Source organism: Lathyrus oleraceus, chromosome 3 (assembly GCF_024323335.1).
Source record: "Lathyrus oleraceus cultivar Zhongwan6 chromosome 3, CAAS_Psat_ZW6_1.0, whole genome shotgun sequence".
NCBI lineage: Eukaryota > Viridiplantae > Streptophyta > Magnoliopsida > Fabales > Fabaceae > Lathyrus > Lathyrus oleraceus.
In genome coordinates, this window is record NC_066581.1 from 431417646 (window position 1) to 431433198 (window position 15553).

Below are 15553 nucleotides of genomic sequence, written 5' to 3' on the forward strand. Positions count from 1 at the left end.
ACGTGAACAGTGCCATGTGCTTGATCAAAGTCACTCAAAATCATCTTCCAAACACAATGGCAATGGTAGAAAGTTCCCATGATGCACCATTTTTGAATTGGCCATTTTCCCTCCAAAATTGACTTGAAATAGCAAATGATCATATGATGGAAGTTCATGCAATGTGATGAATGTTTTGGAAACTTCATGTTATGAGAAGCATTTTAGAAAAAGAGGCACCAAATTTGGAGTTATGAATCAAAAGTTATGGCCATTTGAAGTTCCATGTACACTTGGCAATCATTGGACCATATCTCCTCAACCATTCATCAGATGCTCATGATCTTAGACTTTTTGGAAATGGGAGAGAAAGATATTCAACTTTCATGTTGGACAAAATTTCATCTGAAGCTTCTTTGATGATGTAAGATCAAGTTGAATTTGGACTAAAAACTTTCCATTTTTGGAAACTTTCAATTACAGGTCACTTTCCATTTTTGGAAACTTTTGATCTGACCTCAAATTCTTCAAGATATGCATTTGACATGATGAATAAGCCTCTTTTGGACATGAATGAGATGTTGAAACTCATTTCTCCACCTCCTAGCCCTCAGTTGACTTTCTGTTGACTTTCTGGTTGACAGATGACTTAGAAGTGTTCTGATCAACTTGAGTCTCAACCACTTGAGGAATTGGCTCCAAAATGAAACCCTAGCTTGTACAAGCTCAATAAAATCACATGATGATATCCATCTCAATAAAGACCTCATCTCCTTGAGAATCCCTGGTTGGGAGAATGCCATTGATTAGGGTTGACTAGAGGTCAAAACCCTAATCCTAAGGAACATGATCATGAACAATGAGCCCCTTGAGAATGACATAACCATGATGATGATGATGTACCCTTGCCAATAAGATAATGCTCAACCTCCTTGAGAGATCAAGAAAACCCTAATTGAAGCACATACCTTTGGATGGTTGGTGATCAATTCAATAAGACCCTCAGGCTTGAACCTCTTAACCCCTCTATCTCTGACAAGACCTCAGAGGATGACTTGCTTGTTCTCATATGCTATGCAATATGCAAATGCCTAATGTCCTAAAAAAATGAAATGCAATATGCTAAGCTAGTCCCAAGAAAGGAGGGCAAATTTTGAGGTGTTACACCTTCCTCTTGGCGCCTTAGTGTAGGGCAATTGGAAGGGGCGCCCTTCCTAGTGGCGCCTAAGTGTTGTTTTGTGAAGAGGCGCCCAACCCTTTGGCGCCTTCAAATGATCAGGGTGAAGAGTTATTGAATACCAAGAACAGACGAACAATTTGCACTCCGCTGGGGAAAATAATTAACAATGCCTGTCAGAATCGGCAAAGAAGCGATCTCAAAAGAAGAACCCGTCTGGTACGGTGAAAGTCGGCCTGAATACCGAAAATAAATATTGACCTAGATACCAAAATAAATGGTAACACAGGAATACCCATGGCCTGAATGTCGCTCAGCAGTCTGAATACCTGAAACCTGGCCTGAATGCCCCCTTCGGCCTGAACACCGGAAACCTGGTCTGAATACCCACCTCGGCCTGAACACCGGAAACCTGGCCTGAATGCCGCAAGCTGCATCGATCTGAACTTCAGAAGCTTCTTCGATCTGAGCATCGAAAAATATGGTCTGAATACCCACATCGGCCTGAACACCGGAAACCTGGCCTGAATGCCGCAAGCTGCATCGATCTGAACTTCGGAAGCTTCTTCGATCTGAACATCGGAAAATCTGGTCTGAACACCCACCTCGGCCTGAACACCGGAAACCTGGCCTGAATGCCGCAAGCTGCATCGATCTGAACTTCGGAAGCTTCTTCGATCTGAACATCGGAAAATCTGGTCTGAATACCCACCTCGGCCTGAACACCGGAAACCTGGCCTGAATGCCGCAAGTTGCATCGATCTGAACTTTGGAAGCTTCTTCGATCTGAACATCGGAAAATCTGGTTTGAATACCCACCTCGGCCTGAACACCGGAAACCTGGCCTGAATGCCGCAAGCTGCATCGATCTGAACTTCGGAAGCTTCTTTGATCTGAACATCGGAAAATCTGGTCTGAATACCCACCTCGGCCTGAACACCGGAAACCTGACCTGAATGCCGCAAGCTGCATCGATCTGGACTTCGGAAGCTTCTTCGATCTGAACATCGGAAAATCTGGTCTGAATACCCACCTCGGCCTGAACACCGGAAACCTGGCCTGAACGTCGCAAGCTGCATCGATCTGAACTTCGGAAGCTTCTTCGATCTGAAAATCGGAAACTGGCCCGAATGCCACATCGGTCTGAATACCCGAAAACTTGTCATGCCTGTCAGCATCGACAGAAATAAGGGACAGTGATAAATGAGGCGGCACGCATGCCAACTACCCATGCTGGGGATAACAAGCCATGAGCATACTATCCTCTATTCAACCCTAGCAAACGAACAATTTGCGCTCAGCTGGGGATTTTCCCTCTTTATTTTTCTCTTTGGACCCCAAAACTTCTTTGATTATCATTTCCATCTCCGCCCGACAGAAATCCTTCCTCCAATATCGCACTACTGGGGAATATTGTTGATCCAAATCACGATGCCAAACTCCTCAGAGTAACATCTTCACCATCCGGCTAAACCATTTCTCAAACGGTAACCACGGCTTGAGACTAGCTTATGCTTGCAATGCCGATGCATGACGATTTTTTTTAGCGTAATGCTCCATAATCATGGAAATGCTACGCAATTTATGATGCAATATGCTATGCTTATCTAAATGATGAATGCATAAAAAGTATCCCCCTCAAGGGACTCTTCTGGGGAGCTCGAGGCACTCTGCTGAGGAACTCGACAACACTCCAATCTCCACCCTGCTGGGGAATAGTACTACTGCTGGGAAAAAGACCACCCTCACCAGGGATAACCTCCTCTGCACCCGACCCGCCTGGGGACTTCGCTGGGGAAGAAACCACCAAAACACTCTGCGGGGAAAACAATAATCTTGACCTGCTGGGGGAAACAGCTACCAACAGACACCTCTATTGGGGAAATAGCAACCTTCAGGCCTGGCTGCTGAGGAAAAGCTAGCAACGGACACCTCCGTTGGGGAAATAGCAACCTTCAGGCCTGGCTGCTGAGGAAAAGCCGATCTCAAACCTACTGCGGAGATAACCATCCCGACCCTGCTAGGGAAGACACAGACCTTGAATCTGCTGGGGAGGTAACAATCCCGACTCTTCTTGGGGAAATAAGGAAAGTTTGGCACAGAACATCCGTCGACTCGTCGAACCCTAGTATTCAACATCTAAATCCAGTGTCAGCTTTCCATTTTTGAGAGCTCCCAGACTTGTCTGGACTTTTCTGATTCATCACCTTGTATTCCCGACTTCTCCGTACTCCACGGAGATCGAACTCCCTGAATTCATACAAACTTTCCAGTCCTCAGACTTTGAAGAGTCTTCTTGATTAACCCTCTAGGATCGTCGCACGTTTCTCGCCGTCCTTTCACCATTCTCGACTCCTTGTCCCTGATCGGACTCCACGGGGGTCTTTTGTCACAAAGCTTCACGTTACAACCTGCAAGTGAGTGAAAATATCTAACAGCACCTACAACAGAGATCGTTAGATAAAAACGTGCCCCAGGCGTGCCAAAATTTCAACACCTAGGTCACTCAACCTTCCGAATAAGATTTCAAGCTTTCAATCTTATAAACATGCATTGGAAGGGATCTCCATGTCTCAAAATGCAAAGATTCTTTATCAAAATAAACTGATGTTTTTGCAATCAAAGCGGTTATGAAAACAAAAACAAAATTATTTGACTGAATATGCATTTTATTGATTGAAAAAGGTGTGGCTCGAAACTGAGCAATACACAGGAAGTAATTCCTGAAAAGAGGTAATTGCGCACAAAAGGAAAAATCTATCCTAATGGCAATGTGAACCCGCGATCTCATCGAGCTCCAACTCGGTTACACCCCATATGTCCTCAAGACTCTCCGTGCTTTCTGCCTTCTGAACAAGACGCTTCCGACCGATCCCTGCCGAGGATTATCCACAATGTCATATCCAAAGTACAAACGATCATGCCAGACGCAGTTGTTCGTTTCAATCCCTCTTTTGCCTGGACCGCCCTTTCGGGTTTTCAGTCCACCGGGATACCCTTTTTTGCCCAAGCCGCCCTTGTGGGGTTTTCGACTTGCCGGGTGTACAGTTTTTTCTTCTTTATCCCTAACTTTTGCCCGAACCTTTTTCATTTTTTCTTGGTTCGCCGGGATGCCCATTTTTGCCTGGACTATTTTATTCTTTTCGTCCAGCGAGTCTCTTTATACGAAGTATTTTTTAACTGCGTTCGCATTCACAGGGGATGGAAAATCCTCGCCATCCATGGTCGTCAACAACAAGGCTCCGCCAGAGAAAACCTTCTTGACCACGAATGGACCTTCATAATTAGGTGTCCACTTGCCCCTACGATCGTTTTGAGGAGGAAGGATCCTTTTCAGCACCATATCTCCCACATGATACACCCGAGGTCGCACCTTTCGGTCAAAAACGCGCTTCATCCGCTGCTGGTACAACTGTCCATGACAAATGGCCGCCAACCTTTTTTCCTCAATCAGGCTCAACTCTTCATACCGGGTCCTTACCCATACAGCCTCTTGCAATTTTACGTCCATCAGGACTCTCAACGATGGAATTTGAACCTCAACTGGTAGCACCACTTCCATCCCATACACAAGTGAGAAAGGCGTTGCCCCAGTAGATGTACGTACCGAGGTTCAATACCCATGCAATGCAAATGGCAACATCTCATGCCAGTCCTTATAAGTCACGACCATCTTCTACACAATCTTCTTAATATTCTTATTGGCCGCCTCGACCGCCCCATTCATCTTCGGACGGTAAGGAGAAGAATTATGATGCTCTATCTTGAATTCCCGGCACAGTTCTGCCATCATCTTATTGTTCAGATTAGAACCATTATCAGTAATGATTCTCTCGGGAACCCCATATTTGCAAATGATGTCTCTCTTGAGGAATCTGGCCACGACCTACTTCGTCACATTCGCATAGGAGGTTGCTTCCACCCATTTGGTGAAATAGTCGATAGCCACTAATATGAACCGGTGCCCATTTGAAGTTGTAGGCTCAATCTTCCCAATCATATCAATGCCCCACATGGAAAACGGACACGGAGACGACATCAAACTCAACGGGTTTGGAGGTACGTGCACCTTATCAGCATAAATCTGGCATTTATGACACTTCCGCACAAAATTGAAACATTGGGCCTCCATCGTCATCCAATAATATCCGGCTCTTAATAGCTTCTTCACCATTGCATTTCCACTGGCACGGGTACCAAACGACCCCTCATGGACCTCCTTCATCAATTGGCTTGCTTCTTTGTCATCAACACATCTGAGCAAGACCCAATCAAAATTCCGCTTGTACAGAACCCCATCCTTGTTCAAATAGAACACCATGGCCAACCTCCTCAGAGTCTTTCGGTCTTTCTTGGATGCTCCCTCAGGATATTCTTGGGTCTCCAGATAGCGCTTGATATCATAATACCACGACTTCTCATCTTCAGGCGCTGCCTCAACAGCAAACACATAAGCCGGTCTATCCAGACGTCCCACCTCAACACTAGGGAACTGATTCCACCACCGCACCTTAATCAAGGCGGCCAGAGTAGCCAAAGCATCTGCCAAAGGATTCTCTTCTCTCGGCACATGATGTAATTCCACCTTGGTGAAAAACGTCAACAATCTCCTCGTATAATCCTGGTATGGAATTAAATGAGATTGATGCGTATACCATTTTCCGTTAACCTGATTCACAACCAAAGCTGAATCTCCATATATAACAAGGTTTTTGATCCGCAAATCAATCGCCTCTTCAATCTCCAAGATGCAAGCTTCGTATTCAGCTACGTTGTTGGTGCACTCAAATGTCAGCGGGGCAGCAAAAGGAATGTGGGATCCTTTCGGCGTAACCAAAACAGCACCAACACCGCTACCATTCACGTTAACGGCCCCATCAAACATCAAAATCCATTCGGATTCAGGGTTGGGCCCCTCCTCCGGGATAGGTTCCTCACAATCTTTCGATTTGAGAACCATGATGTCCTCATCAGGGAATTCAAACTTCATCGGTTGATAATCCTCAATGGGTTGCTGGGCGAGGTAATCAGACAATACACTCCCCTTGATTGCTTTCTGAGAGGGGTACTGAATATCAAAATCAGTCAAAATCATTTACCATCTCGCAACCCGTCCGATCAATGCTGGCTTCTCAATGCTGGCTTTTCAAACATATACTTGATCGGATCCATCTTGGAAATCCATAAAGTGGTATGAACCAGCATGTACCGTCTCAGTCGGCGAGCAGCCTATGCCAAAGTACAGCAAGTCTTCTCGAGTAGTGAATATATTGTTTCACAGTCGGTAAACTTTTTGCTAAGGCAAATTGCATGCTCTTTTCGACCAGACTCGTCATGCTGCCCCAGTACACACCCCATAGACCCCTCGAGAACTGTCAAGTACAGAATTAATGGTCATCCCTCCACAGGAGGCATCAGAACCGGAGGCTCCTGCAAATATTCCTTTATTTTTTCAAAATGCCGCTTGGCAATCATTATTCCCCTTGACCGTTCGATTTTTTCTCAACAGCTTGAATATGGGTTCACACGTGGCTGCTAGATAAGATATGAACCGTGAAATGCAGTTCAATCTACCTAAGAAACCACGAACCTCCTTTTCTATTCTCGGTTCAGGCACTTCTTGTATTACTTTTTTCTTTCTTTTTTCTCTTTTTTTTTTAGCAGGATCAACCTCGATTCCTCTTTCCTTCACAATAAGCCTCAGCAACTTACCGGACCGCACTCCGAAAGTGCACTCATTCGGATTCAACCTCAGTTTGAATTGTCTCAACCGGTCAAACAGCTTGGCCAGATCTACCAGATGCCCCTCTTTTGTTTGGGACTTTGCTATCATGTCATCAACATAGCATTCGATTTCATGATGAATCATATCATGAAACAAAGTCACCATAGCTCTTTGATGCGTGGCACCGGCGTTCTTGAGACCGAATGGCATCACCTCCGCTCTTGACACTCACCTCCAAGGCGGCCCCAACCTTCACTTCCCTTCAGACCTCCTTGGTGCCCAGATTAACAAGCTTAACTCGCTCTTCGTGCGGCTGAATCACCTTCTCCTCTTGTTTCAACAACCTGGCTAATTCCTCCGGCAGTTCACAATCGTCTTCGCCTTCATCTTCATCATGATAGATCGGATTGTCGAAGTCATACAAAGGTGTAACCGAATTGTTATCAATGAGATCCGGAGAATACAACAGTCGGAACGAAGCCAATCAAAAGGAGGGAAAAATGAAAATAAACATTGCCATTTTTATTTGTTTTTTAAACTGCAAAAATAAATGAAAAACAAGGAACACCGCTTTTAATGTGAAAAACATCCATTTATTAATGATGCAAAACGTTGCACAATGATGCACATGAGATGGCCCTTACAATGGACCATTACGTTTCGGGCAAAACGTATGGCTTTCATGCAAACAGAATTGAAAAACAGAAATACTACTCTTCATGATGAATGACAGTGATGATCTTTGAGGCCTTCCAGTTCCCTGGTACGCACGATTTTATCCACGAATCAAGCTCGCAGTCACTGTCAATTTCTTCACCCATCGCTCAGACGCGATCTGAATCTTCAGCGATTACACCCACCATCACCTGACCATGCGCTAGCATGGGATTGGCATTAACATTCAGTGATAATGTAAAATTGATGGCTTTGGAATCCACCAAGTCTTGGACGACATGCTTAAAAGCTCTGCAACCCTCAATGTTATGCCCGAATGCACCAGAATGGAACTCACACCTGGCATTCTCATCATAGTTTACGGGCCTCTGATCTGGTCTCAACGGAGCTAACGTCCTCAACTGTACCATCCCGAGATCCTTCAACTTCTTCAACAGAAGAGCATACATCATGGATGGCCTATCAAATTGACGATCAATCCCCTTTCCTCTCACTTGGCACCCAGCTCTTTGTGCTCTCTGTTGAGGGGGCTGTTGTTGTCATTGCACAGACTGATTACCAATAGGAATTGTTACCGCAGCAGTGTGCTGGTAGTAATGATCCCCACCGTATCCTCTCTGGGCATACACAGCACTCGCGTCATCCTCCTTCTTACGTTGACCATTACCAAAGGGTTTCTTCGATCCAGACGACGAAGCATTTCCTTGTATTTTCCCCTTCTTCAGCCAGCTTTCAATCCTCCCCACCTTCTCGGCAATTACTTTCTGCTCCAAGGCGAACCCTTGCATGATGTTAATCATCTCTCCCATCTTCTCTTTCAGCTCGAGAATGTCAGCGTTGGAAGAATCCATCAGTTTGGGTTTGTTGCGTCTGGTAGGGTATCTGTGCGGACGAGCTACGTGCAAGGGAATGATTCGGCGTGCGCGAGCAATGATTCCTGTGTCAATCAAACACGTTAAATACCGACACCTGCAAAACAGAAGACAGGTTAATATGATGATGATGTTCAACATATGTTTGACAGTAACGAATATTCTGGTTACAACGATATAAAGTTGTATATATTACCACATCAACAACAAGAGTCTCAGTACATTGATCAGTCACAAGTGTTTTGTGAGACTGATGACGAACAAGCTGAGGTGAATGTTCCAGACGATGAAGAAGAGGAACCTGAGATTATGGTTGACTTGATGGTGAACGCTGAAGAGGAAGAGGAGCCAATACCAGCAAGTCATGTATATTGCCCACCCCAACACATGACAAGGTTAAATTTGGGTTCAGATGAACCTTCGGCAGATGTATGGTACAATCCTTATGTGCAAATGCAAGAATCTCTGAAACAAGGAGACATATTTCGCACAAAAGAGGAATGTGTAAGAGCCATTAAGAAATTCCACATACAACTATCAGCAGATTTCAGAGTAGACAGAACTGACGCATCGAGGTATAAAGTTTATTGTTCGAATGAGCACTGCCTTTTTAGGTTGTTAGCTTCGTACCGGAAGAGGAGCAAGTCTCGGGAGATTGGATCAATGGGTCTAGATCACACATGCATGCTGACATACCCAATGCAGGATCATCGTAAATTAAGCTCTCAGCTAATATGCGATGAAATATTGTCTGTCATTGGCGATAATCCATCGTTAAAGATGAGTACAATAATCTCATATATTAGGGCAGAGTACGAGTACACTCCATCATATAGGAAGGCATGGATAGCTAGAAAAAAAGCTGTTGAAAAAGTGTTTGGCAATTGGGAGGAATCTTACAAACAACTTCCAAAATACCTGTTGGCTCTAAAATACTATGCTCCCGGGACAACTTTCAAGATGGAAACATTGCCCGCATATACACCAGATGGTACGTGTGCTGTTGGAAATAGAATATTTTACCATCTATTTTGGGCGTATCAACCGTGTATCATAGGTTTTTATTTCTGTAAACCAATTATACAAATTGATGGTACATGGTTGTATGGAAAAATACAAAGGAACGTTACTGATGGCAGTGGCACAAGATGGGAACAACAATATTTTTCCGATCGCCTTTGCCCTAGTTGAAGGGGAGACTGCTGAGGGATGGAGTTTTTTCCTAAGAAATCTCCGATTGCACGTTGCACCTCAACCTAACTTGTGTTTGATCTCTGATAAACACCCCTCAATCATCAGTGCATATAATAACATTGACAATGGCTGGCAAAATCCTCATTCGACACATGTGTTTTGTATTAGACATATTGCTCAGAATTTCATGCGGGAAATCAAAGATAAGACGTTGCGTAAGAAGGTTGTCAATGCAGGTTTCGCATTATCAGAACCTTCTTTCAAACACTACTGCGAGGAAATAAGATTGTCGAACGAAGATGCGGTTCGGTGGATCGATAGTATTCTGTTGGAGAAGTGGACTAGGGCATACGACAGCGATCAGCGTTGGGGCCACATGACAACAAATCTTGTGGAATCAATGAACTCTGTCTTCAAAGGAATTTGTAACCTACCAATAGCCGCTTTGGTGCAAGCTACATATTTCAAGCTAGGGGCGTTGTTTGAAACCAGACGCTCAAAATGGAGTTCCGTGTTGCAATCTGGACAGTTGTTCAGTGATGCTTCAATGAAATTCATCAGACATAAAGCTGCCAAAGCAAACACACACGTGGTTACGGTATTTGGCCGAACTAAAGGTCGGTTTAGTGTTGCCGAGTCCATGGATCACAATGAGGGCATGCCGATGGGAAAATACAGAGTCAAACTAGATAGAGGTTGGTGCGACTGCGGAAGGTTCCAAGCCTTTCGTACACCCTGCTCCCATGTCATTGCGGCGTGCTCAAAGCTTCGAAAGGATCCATCCTACTTGCTATCTGAAGTTTACAAAGTCGCCAGCCTTTCAAATATTTATAAAATTAGTTTTTTGGTAGTGGCAAAAGAGGATTATTGGCCAGAATATCAAGGGGGCATCGCTGGCACAACGAAGTTATGAGAAGGAAGAAAAAGGGTTGCCCTAACAACACCCGGATTCGAACCAAAATGGATACGGCGAACAAAATGGTTAGACTATGTAGTTCTGCCGTCAACCAGGTCACAATCGTAATAACTGTCCTAGTGTTGGAACGAGCACAACCAGATAAATTCAGATGTACCTCTGTTGCTATATATGGAAAACTAAATTTATTTCAAAGTACCTTTGTTGCAATATATGGAAAACTAAATTTACTTCATAGTAGACGTTTGTGACGAAAAGACAGTTGTTCATAAAAAATAACACAAACAATTAAAACAACTAGAATACAAAAACTATGTGATTACAACCATCAAAACAATTTTGAACATGTAATGCATCATCCTACGAGCGTCTTGGTTGGTCTTAATATCCACCCATTCACGCACTTTTCCGTTTTGGTTGAACGTGGACACAAGTCATTGTATTCTTCTAATTCGTTCACCCTCTCCAATTTCTCCCTCTAACCAACTGTACAACGTCCGATTAAGACGTTCAAACGTATATGTGTTCCAAAGTCGAACCTGTATCGGAGCCGCAACGGCAGAAAATATTACATCAGCATTTCGTTTCTGAATGTATGCAGACATTGTTGAAATAAAGAAAATTGAAATTGATGGTTGAACTAGATTAGGAGATGAATTTGAGTGAAAATAATTGTATGGAAGGCGTGATATTTATAGAGACGGAACATCTATTGGACAAAACACGTGGATGCCAGTTGAATTGGTGCCCATATGACCATTACAATCAGGCGCCACAATCATTGGCGCCCACCACACAAAAAATCAGTTGAGATATATGGCTTGACACTTACAATCAGTTGAGATATATGGCTTGACACTTACAAAAAATTTCAACATGTTGAAATTTCCAAACTTCCACCTCAAAATTCACCATGATCCAAGTTCCAAATGAAAAAGTGTCCAACATCAAATTTGTTCCCTTTGATCTAAGCTTTCAAAAGAACCCAAGTTCATGCATTTTGGATGAGATTTGCTAGGGTTGCGCATGGCTTTAAGATGTCTGCATTATTGGAAGAAATCAAATGCCAAAAATCACATTTCAAATTGCCTTGACATCCAAGCCTCATTTGAACTTCATAATGATTGTACATGGATCAAATTGGATTGCTTCTTAGGCCTGTACAGGCCCATGCAAGCTTGTGCATGAAATGTCCAAATTTAGGAATTTTTCAAGTGTGTAAATAACAGTCCCAATTTCTATACATACAGGCCCTTAGAGCTCAATTCAAACACCCCTTGCACGCAAGCTTTGTCCCCCAATTGAAACCCTCACCATTCAAAGGAAAACCTGAGAATTTTCAACTTGAAAATTGAGTTTGAATCTCACTGTTTGGAGATTCAGAAACTCCAGCATCCAAAGCTTTGTACCATTGCCAAACCTCTCCTGGAAGCTTCTCAAGTGTGATCAGATCAAGGTTGAAGCAAGCAAGATCCATTTCTGTACAACATTGAAGGTAAATTTTAGAAAACTTCATCTCTTCGATTCTCACTCAATTCTCATCAATTCTCTTGGATCTTTGGTTGTCTGAAGTCCTACCAATGTAGGCAAGAAGATTGAGTTGCTTTGAGGTCAAATCGAAGCAACTCAGTTGTCACAACTCAAAATTCAACTCCTCATATATTTTATATATATTTGGAGTTAGTTGAAATTGAGATCAGATTCGTGCTCTACGCCATTTTTTCTTTCAGATCATGTCCTCCTTTTTTAATTTGGTGATGGTGGAGGGTGGACCAGTCCAGTGAGGTCCACCGGAGAAGAAAACCGGAGCTCTGGCTTCGGCAGTGTGTTGGCACGTCTCTATACCACAAGATCCATTTGAAATGTTTTAATCTTAGGCGTTGGTTTTGATTACCACGCTTGTGGCACGCTGACTAGGTTCCGCCATGGAACGTACGCGCTGATCCACTTGATCTGCCACCTCAATTAATGAGGGAGATCAAGTGGCTCACATTTTTTTTTTGAGTTTTTGATTTTTGTTTTAATTCATTTGATTTTCTTTAATTCATACTAATTTTAATATTGATCCAAAAAATATGAGAGTTTCACCAAAAAAATTTAAATAAATTACTCTTTCATATTCTGAATTAAAATTATTTTTTGGATCATTATTAATATTTTTCATGATTTTTCATGATTTTGTGATTATTTTTAATTGTTTAAAAATACTTTTAAGTCTTTAAAAATTCTGAATTTTTTTCCAAGGACCTTCGACCTTGTTTGACATATGTTAAATCTCATGGCCATTTCTTTGGTGTTTTGATGAGGTTTTAGGAATTTGAGAAACCATATTAAATTTAAATACATTATTTTAGTATTTTTTTAATTGAATAAATGCCAAATAATTGTGTTGACCTCTTGTGATGGTTTATGTAAGTTTGACTTATGTTGTTGGGCCTTGGTCATGGTTGATTTGACTTTGCTAGGTTAATATCATTGGATTTAGGGGATTGATGGAATGTACATTCCATCTTCCAAAATGAATGAATGGTATTAATTTGGTAAAAGTCCTCCTTTGACCAATTTGAATTATGATCCATTCCTCTCCCTCTTCATCTAATTCCCCTTCTTTATGCATCCATTTCATTTGGTCTCTGATGTCTCTAAATCCTAAGGCTAGTTGATTGCAAAATTGACATAAGTATGGATGAGATTAGGCCATCTCTTTTGCATATTCTCTTTGTGTGTAGTATGTTTCATGAGCATAGTCCATTATACTATGTCTCTAACATACATTAACACCAAAATTCTATTGCCCGGTCTCAAATAGTTATGACTTCTACATAAGTCCAATTACGATTGCTTAACATAGCGCTAAATTTTTGACACAAAAAGGCATAGTATTCTAGTTAGTGAGATTTTAAGTCTCCCCTCTTTCATGGTATTGTGTGGAAACTTGGCCTTTTTTCCTTCCTTTGGAAGATGTCTTGGTTCAAAAAGAACTAACTCACTCACACCATTTTTTAGGCCTTTGTGCCTTTCAAACTTAATTTTTGTTAAAAACAATGCATCCACTTTGACCCTTCATCTTCATCTTCTCCCCATTTAATTTTGTGCATAGGATTAATCCCTTCATCTTCTCCCCATTTCTTTAATTTCAAAATCTCTCCCTCTCTTTTTCAAAATCTTCTTTGATTGAACTTATTTTGTTCTAAACTTTGACCACTTTGCAAAAAGATAGAAACTTTGGCCTTATGCCATTGCATTTTCAAACTTATTTTATTAAATCAAACTTGTAAATAAACTTAACTATACTTGACTTAAACTTTCAAAAAACCAAAAAGAACTAACTCATTCAAACTTTTTCTTGGGCCTTTGTGCCTTTCAAACCTAATTTTTGTTAAAATCAATGCATCCACTTTGAAATTTGTATCACGAACTACAAGGTTTTGATCCCTCATTCTTATGTTGGTACGTAGGCACAAGTTCGAAGGTCTTGTCAAACACAAAAATATAATTAATGAATTCTTTTCTCATCCCCCATTCTATTTGTTTGTAAACATCACTTTTGTATAAAATACATATGCACACAAGAAAGGGCTCCCTAGGAGTACCTAGGACACTTTGGGTACTAACACCTTCCCTCTGTGTAACCAACCCCCTTACCTGTAATCTCTGATATTTTATTAGTTGTGATTTGAAAACTTCTTACTTTTGGGTTTTGTTCGTGCTTTTCCCTTTTCCCTTGGAAACAATATAAGCACGGTGGCGACTCTTGTTATTTGATATCTAGCTTATCCATAGCTTTATGATCATGAATTTACCGCTACAGAAGTTAAGTGGTGACTCTGCTGGGGAGTAGTCTCCAGTGGGTTTAGCCTACTTTCCTGTGTGTATATAATTGTATATATGTGATGTATGTATATTTATTTGTGTGGTATAATCTGCTTGTTGTGCTTGGTGATCTCTGAGTGGTGAGATAAGTTCTAACCCGAACTCGAGTGCAATTAAGATAGGAGGATGGTATAGTCATGTTCGACTTGTGTGGAGTAGTCCTTAACAAGTTGGCTTGAGATCCATCTGCTCAGTGGAGACCCTTTTGGATTTGTTAATGTTACACAAGTATTTATGGTTAGGAATTACTACCTCTAATTTGGGTCCGAGAAGCTGAGGACCATAGAACATTTACCCCCTCCTGGCCTATTTAGGACGTAGTGCAAAGACTGTTCAAGTGTAGACTTGATAGCAGTTGTTACGTGATACCACACTCAGACGAGTTTCTCTTGAGAATATTATGGGTCGATGAGTTAATCATCTTAACCTATAATATCCGATAGATGGAATTAAGACTCTGGGAACTTTTTAGAACATGATCTACAGGTTTTTATCCTTAGTTCACTCCTTTGGGATGGTTCTTACCCAGACTCCATGCTCGGGACTTACAACAAACCCTTGATTCTCGGTTGATCCAATCAAGCCTTGTCAATATCAATGGAACTTGGGTGTTGATAAGGTGAAAACTATAATCCACCAAAATGGATGATTGATATTGACAATGACTTGATTCATCCCTTGACCTTTGCTTGTTTTCCTTGTGTGTGATCCCTTATTTGTGATTGTTGCATCCATGCATTCATGCATATCATAACATTCATCACACGAAAATTTCAAGGAACTAAGGTATTGTTTGCAAATATTTTCAGACCATGGATTATGGACGAAGGAATACTAAGAAGTACAGTTTCAGATGTCCCGACTTGAAAGAGTTAAGGAAGCTAGCATCTTTTGTGTTAGATCCCTTGGACTTCAAACAACATCATGAGAAGCTTTTGTCTATCTTGTCTGCTGATATGGTTGAAGGACTCTCGAGTGTGTTAGTGTAGTTCTATGACCCTCTCTACCGTTGCTTCAATTTCCCAGATTATCAGCTTGTGCTTATAGTGGAGGAGTATGCCCATCTCTTGGGAATACCTGTTTCTAGTAGGGTGCCTTTTAGTGGATTGGAAGAGATTCCTCGATCTAATCTTATTGCTGAA